The sequence below is a fragment of the Pyxicephalus adspersus genome, chromosome 4, assembly GCF_032062135.1.
Source record: "Pyxicephalus adspersus chromosome 4, UCB_Pads_2.0, whole genome shotgun sequence".
Taxonomy (NCBI): domain Eukaryota; kingdom Metazoa; phylum Chordata; class Amphibia; order Anura; family Pyxicephalidae; genus Pyxicephalus; species Pyxicephalus adspersus.
In genome coordinates this window covers 118,696,897-118,704,539 of record NC_092861.1, presented here as the reverse complement: position 1 = coordinate 118,704,539, position 7,643 = coordinate 118,696,897, and the positions used below count along the sequence as shown (strand labels likewise).

Sequence of the window (7,643 nt, the reverse complement as noted above, 5' to 3'; positions counted from 1 at the left end):
AGTAGGCGTATCGATATCCAAGTCTACCATAAAGAGAAGACTGCATGAAAGTAAATACAGAGGGTGCACTGCAAGGTGCAAGCCACTCAGAAGCCTCAAGAATTGAAAGGCTAAATTGAACAAACAGCAACTGAAAGCCGCTGCAGTAAAGGCCTGGCAGAGCATAAAAAGGAGGAAACCCAGCATCAGGTGACGTCCATGAGTTCAAGACTACAGGCCGTCATGGCCTGCAATGTAAGAAGGAGAACAGACTAGACAAAATAAGCTAGTGGAAGGTGGTGAGCAAATGACAAATACACATACATCTATAATATTTATTGTATATGTTTTTGCAGAACCTAGCAATGTCCTAAAAATACTGAAGCATATAAGATATTTTATTGACACTATAAGATCACAATGCTTTGCAATAATAACAATATTTAGTATTTAGAGATTTAGTGGACTTCCTGGGCTTACAGTCTACGGATTCACAGTCAAGTAGATGGATCACTGCTTTGATTTACTTAACCCTAAAAGTGGGCAATCTAACCTGTCATCTCCAATCTCTACAAAACATTATGCAGAACTAGTACTAGAACTAGAGAAAATTTAGATATTCTATTAAAATTGATAATTTGATCTCTAGGTAAGTGAGTGTTAAGTGTCATCACTGTTCAGTGCAGCGTCCCAATGAGTCACAAGGTGGCAGCAGTGCAGCTGTCTTGGGTGGTGATGCTGTTTGGTTACAGTTAGGCAGCAGAAGAGAGACAAGCTGCACATCCCTGTACACAAAGCCACATACTAGATTTAGACCATTGTGTCCTCTCTTAGCAGCAATTTCACTTGTAGAAGTAAATAAATACCCTAGATGATATCTGAAAAAAAGTCGTAATGTGATCTTTTTAGGAGACAATAAATAGGCATGAATAGAATTTGCACAGCCCCTGAACATGGTATGGTCACCAAACATGCAGGATAGAAGGTGTTAGAAAAACGTGGAGGACATCCTAAGTGATTTATTTTTTTCTGTTAATTAAAATGGAAGTATAGAAAAAAAAAACAATTTCAAACCCCATGACAACTTCACAGGCTCTACTTTTAAAACAGGGAATCAGACATTCCATTAAACATTCCCTTGGTCCATTTTCCAGGTCCATGTGTTTGAAAGGGAGTAATTCCCACCAGAGAAAGTCTGATTCTATTATTCCCCATAAGGTAATTGCAAAGCACCCGAACATAGTGTTGTCACCAATATTTTCACGTGGAACATATGGTCTTCCTAAACTCCCTACCCCCTTCTCAGAAATGTGGGGATAAAACTATTGAATGGCCTTTTCAATGAACCTGAAAAGTCGTTGGGCTCTAAAAACCTGTTTTTCCAAATAGGTTTTATCTTTAGTTTACAGAAAAAACTGCTTGGTTTTCCTTTGAGATGTGTTCTAACACGCCTAGCAATTATGGTAACAAAATAGTGTTCAGGGACTTTCTAAGTAATTATTTAAACATCTCAACACGAATTGGACGGTGGAATCTGACAGGTGGATATTGCAGGCATATGGTATTTCTGTATCATAATTATTGATGTGGCCATTCCCGAAAATAATTGATTTAACATTCTGATACAATATATATATGATACAATCTAGCAATTATTGATCATTTGTTCCTACCACCTTGATTATCTAGGATCAGTTTAGAGATTCACACCAAATTGTGACATGAATAGTTGGGCAATTCTGGTGGCCTTTTAAAGTCATGTGGGAGAAGTATTTATTACATGGCATGGCAGGGTGCTGGCAGAGGTGCCAAGTAACTTTAGAATCGGGTCTCCAGTGCTATTAGAGGATGGCAGAGCGGGTGCTGGATGAGGTGCCATCGTATCAGTCTAAGGTCTCCAGTAGCTCAGGGTGGTGATGCTGGAGGATGAGGAGGAGGAGATGGTGAAGGGTGCAGCCTCCATTTAGGAGTTCTCAGCCTGCCCCTCATTCTCCTGTACTGATCTGGAGGATGTGCTGGCCTCAGAAGGAGGGGCATAGCCTGGGATAGAGATCTTCCAGTAACGTACAGTATCGGTAGTAACTGTATACATCGGCCGTGCCATGTGTGCCGGTATGGAGAGCCGGAGCTGCGCCCTGTGGCCTGCACTATGAGGAGGGATGAAGTAAGTTTGTATAGTTGTGTGTGCAGCACTCCCCATGCACAATGTCTCCCCTCCATGCTCACTGTGTTATCATGTCTCCGTCTCCATGACTGCTCTGCCAGGCTGTTAGGAATAATTAGTGAGAAGGAGGGGAGCTGTGGAAACCGGATCCCAGGTGTTCATATGACAATCATCCCAGTGTCCTGCAATGGCTGCCCCTTCCTCAGGGTGACTGGAGTGTAACCTGCCTGGCGAATGTTTCTTTTATTAACCGTTACAGGACAGGTTTATATTCACTTGTATGGGGGCTGAGGAACTTTCTGCCTGCGTCATTGTTTCCATTGGGAAATACTGCTTACATGTCTGTGCAATGCATGGTGGTGGAGGGGAATGAGGGGAATAAGGGGCAGGAACATTCACCCAGACACCAGAACATGGGGAATAAGGGGCAGGAAGATTCACCCAAGACACCAGAACATGGGGGACAAATGGAAAAAAGGAGCAGGAAGATTCACCCAAGACACCAGCACATGGGGGATAAAGAGGAATAAGGGGCAGAAAGATTCTCCTCAGACATCAGAACATGGGGTATAAAGGGGAAAAAGGGGCCGGAACATTCACCCCAGACATCAGAACATGAGGGATAAAGGGGAATGTGGGGTAGCTAGGTTCTCCTTATACTATACCTCAGAATATGTTTACCTATGGAGGAGAATGAGGGGCAATAAATGTCTCACAGACACTAAACTATGGGCTATGGAGGGGAATGAGGGGCAAAAAAAACCCCACACACTGGAACATACTATAAATTGTAATATGTTTACCTATGACAAGGAATGAGGGGCAAATAAATTCCTCACGAACACAGGAACATGGGGTATAAAAGGGAATGTGGGGCAGGAAGATTCTCCACAGACACTAGAACATGGGGTATAAAGGGGAATGTGGGGTAAATAAATTCCCCACAGACACTGGAACATGGGCTATGGAGGGGAATGAGGGGCAGGAAGATTCACCCAAGACACCAGAACATGGGGGATAAAGGGGAATAAGGGGCAGAAGGATTCACCCCAGACACCAGAACATGGGCCATAAAGGGGTATAAGGGGCAGGAAGATTGTCCTCAGACACCAGAACATGGGCTATAAAGGGGAATGTGGGGTAAATAAATTCCCCACTGACACTGGAATATGGGCTATGGAGGGGAATGAGGGGCAGGAAAATTCCTCACAGACTGGAAAAAGGCTTTAAAGGGGAATGATGGGCAATTCATTTCCCCACATACACTGGAACATGGTCTGTAAAGGGGAATGGGGGTAACAATATTCTCCCTACATTAAAAGATAGACTATTGTGTCCTTTATAAGAAAATGTGGGTTTGCTATATTGTCCACATAGTCTAACACGGGCTATAGTGCTGAATAATGATTCTTCTCAGACACTATAACATAAACTATGGTGCTGCATAGAGATGAATGGGGAGCAGACAGATTCTCCTTTCACTGTTATGTTAACTATATCATCCCATGGAGGTGAATGAAGAGTAGCCAGGATCTCCTCACACCATAAAGAATGAGATGTCAGCTGTAATCAGCATCCTTTTCCTGTGTGCCACGCTGTCTTCTATATTATGCTATGTGTAAAAAAGTGCAAGCGGGACTTGAGACAGCACATGTGATTGATATAATGGTTGTGTGGTTGGTAAAGTTATGTCTTCATTCTGTCTGGTGAAAAGAAAACTTGATGGTTACTGGGGTTGAGTGCAGTGATGAAAGAGAAAACCCTCCATTCCTGTGTTATTTTAAAAACATATTTTTTTTGGTTTGTGTGTATGAGGTGAGGGTGTATAAATAATTACGGTAATTTATTTAGTGATCTTTGTATTTGAATATTTGTGTACTGCTGCATCAGATTTTTGGTAATGGATTTTTGCCCGAAGACTAATCTGTTTAAATCTGAAACCTAAGTTAAATCTTTGTTTTGACCTCTGAGCATGAATAACTTCATTTAAAAAGAAGTGATGTACATTTACATAAGGTTCCATATCAGGAGACTTTTATTCCACAAAACAATGGCTAGCAGCTGGCTATTGTCTGCACTTTCTGTGGTTAAATTGGATATGTGCATTTTTTTCAGATGCTGAGATTTTTTTTATTACTTTAGTAGATTGGTAATCAGCAAATCTTTGTATCCCTGTAGATAATCCTGATTTCCAAAAGGTACAGTTTGTTTTACTCTGCCTCTTCTATTGTTTTTAGGTTTTATTTTTAAAACAAATCTTGAAGCAGTGTTTAACACACAGCATTCCTTCCATTGTATTCATCAGCTCCCCTACTCTTCCTGGGATGTTTACTTTCTTTTTCTCAATACATTTGGCATGGCATAGCAAATCCTTTATTTTTATTTCACCCAGATAGACAAGACAAAGACACAGGGGGTGTTTAAGAGAAAGCAAAACTTTTTCTTTTAGTTTCTGTTCTTTTACTGTGTTTTTTTTTCAGTCTGTTTAATAAGGCATATTGTGAGTGGATTGTTTTGCAAATCATTTGAACTAATGGTTTACACAAATGATTGTCTGTATAGTGCGACTCTAAAGCAGTTCCCAACCTTTTTTTTTATATTGGAATCCTTTGAATAACTTTTAGGTTTTAAGATTTACCTGCTATGATTACTATATCCACAGCTCAGTATTATGGTGTGGTGGTCAGGGGGAAGAAAGCCTTCTAAATTGCTGGCCAGTGGGAAAAATGTCACCCTTACAGATTGCCAAAAAGATCATTGGTGTCACTTAAACTGACATTAGAATCACAATATGCTCAAGGAAGCAATATATGTATGAACCCTAAGGTTCCACGGAACCCTGGTTCCTCTACTGATTATCAAGACCAGTGTGCAAATATTCTGGAAAAAAATATATAAAAAAAAGGATTCTTTTTCTATTATTTTTCTATTTCTAGTAGCATTCTATTTGCATTATTCATAAGCAGCATTCAAGCAATGCAATGATATAAATAAGTTCCTTTGTGACCCCCTCTGAAGGATGATTTGCAGTGTGGTGGAACACTTCTAAGTAATACAGCCACAGCATGAACTTGGCAAGCTGCAGTATACTTTGCCAGGGTAGAGAGTAGATATGGTTTAAAGTAAACATGTCACAAAAAAATATAGGGCTACCATTGTGGCCATTCTTCTGAAAATATCAGTTTCCAATGCTGAAGTTTTAGCTTTAACACTGTTAAACTATTGACCCAGACCAAGTATGCAGATTAGGAAATGGAGAAGTGGCAACATACATAATTTGAATATTTGTTCTTGGTCTGTTACACAAAGCTGGAGGGTCTTTTTGATACAGATAAATAGCATTTTACAAAGTTCTTAGCTCTACCAATCATTATCATGGCATGTAGGTTAGAAGGGGTTTGGCCAGTAACCTGAAAGCTTGAACATTAATCCCATTATACAATACTGGGCTTTGAGGGTTCCTAGGAAACTCTGCAGGGGGCATAGCCATAGTTCCAATTTGTTTCTCCAATAGACTTGTTTTTAAGCTGAACTTTAATTTTCTGCTAGTTTGCCTACCCTGCCCCTTCCCCCATCAACATGGTAATACAACCTCTCATTTTTATTATATACCTTTATTTCAGACTCGGTGAGATCTGTACCGGATCTCTATGTTTCTATAATAAATACATCAGTAATACTTTTAAATTCTGCTTCACTCAGTGGCCTCAAAATGCCTTTATGGAAGTAAGTCTTAACGAGTAGGCACTCTAAGCCAGGCTGCGTGGCTTTCGGATTATTTTGGCTAAAGCCTAAATGTGATTTGGAACCTCCATGATTGAAAGAAATAAAATCTAACAAATGTAAGGTTTGGCCTAGGGCAGTAAGACCGGGAAGGGAAAAGCTAGATCAGCGGTCGCCAATCTTTCGGACCCCATGGACCATTAAATTCATAATTTTAAATCCCGCAGACCATTAATATGAAATTTTTGAAATACATTTGTAAAATACTGATCCTCCTAATGGTGCCTGACAAGGACTGTGGAGGCTCTGATTCATTGATCAGAGCACTATCTTTGATATTACTAAAGAAAAGCAAAATATTAATTTGCTTTTTCTCACTCATTATGGGTTTATTTCATTTGAATCTATGACCAAACAAAAAATGATAGTTATCAAAGTCAAACTATTTGATGCTATTTAATATAACAGGTAAAGAAAATACACAAATATATACAGAAAAAAGGTCATACTTACCTAAAAGAGCATCTGAGAAATAAACAAATAAAAAAAAACAGTCGGATGAGAATCAGTATTGGCAGAGAGGGGTGATTGTTGTAATGGTGGAAACAATACTGAAACATACGGCTTGCCAACAGTTGCCCCATATAATTTAAGACTACACTGACGTCACACTGCGCCCCCGTGTTTTTTGGTCTCTTGTACAGTTCGTGAGTTTAGTGCAATATAAAGGCGAAAATTGTCATTCAGAATATAAGAATTTATTTGAATACTATTTTTGTTTTTTATTTTTGTTTGACCACCAAAATTACTTCGACCACCAGTTGGGTTCACCACGGCTGGGCTAGATGATACCGGATGTCCTTTAGCTGAGAGAAGTTCAGTACAATTGCAAGGCAGGGCTAGAGTTTGGCTTTAAGTTTGTGTTAACTTTAAGACTTAGGAAAAATGCCAGTATTTACAGAGAAATATTGTATTAGAGGTAAGATAGGAATGTATAAGGACACACTTTTTTTTCGGCAAAATCCTGTGCTGTTTCTGCTGCCTGAAAATATTTGGACTAATTAAAAGCTCCTTTTACTACAACAAGGAAACTAATATACTGTACACCTAAGAGCTTAGAAAACCCGCTGCCTGCTGGCAAGTCTGATGTGACAAACTCCTTATGTCCATAAAACTTTGAGCTAGACTCAACAGTTATCAAAAGAAACACACAGTTGCCAAAAGCACAGTATGTTAAAGCAGACCAGGAATGTAGGGCTGCTTTGTTAGCATTAGAGTAAATTGTCATAAATTTATCATATTCCAGCTGTTAAATATAATCTGGGACTGCTGTAAAGACTGCAAAAGATAAATCCTTATGTGTATAGTTTAAAATTTGGTAATTAATCTTTCACCAACATTTTGTGTGATCTAATGCAGCCTTTTTCAACATTTTTCTCATGGAACCCTTAAAAATATTTTTCAGTTCTCAGGATACCCCAGAATTATTTTTTTTTTATCTTCAGCTCATCGAATGTGTGATCAGTCGGTGCTATAGATACCATAAATGTGTTTGAATATAATATTACATCAAAGTGTAAAATTTGACTCATAGTTTTGTTGTTTTTTTTAAGACTGGCTGCATGTGTTCTCATTAAAATTAACCAACAGGAAACAATTACCGTATTTTTCGGCGTATAAGACGCTCCGGCATATAAGACGCACCCAATTTTAAAGGAGGAAAATCTAGAAAAAAAAGATTCTGAACCAAATACTGTAGTAAAATATTTTATATCAA

At 39.0% G+C, this 7,643-nt stretch overlaps 1 protein-coding gene across 2 annotated transcripts in view; it reads left to right on the top strand.

The window, feature by feature from the left end:
- Nucleotides 1–1,989: 1,989 nt before the first annotated feature.
- NINL (ninein like) overlaps nt 1,990–7,643 on the top strand; it is a 67,480-nt gene continuing 61,826 nt past the window's right edge. The window contains exon 1 of one of the 2 annotated variants that reach the window (XM_072409442.1): nt 1,990–2,143. The gene's annotated coding sequence lies outside the window, so the exon portion shown is untranslated. The remainder of the gene's footprint in view (nt 2,144–7,643) is intronic. The other variant, XM_072409443.1, reaches the window with a different exon arrangement.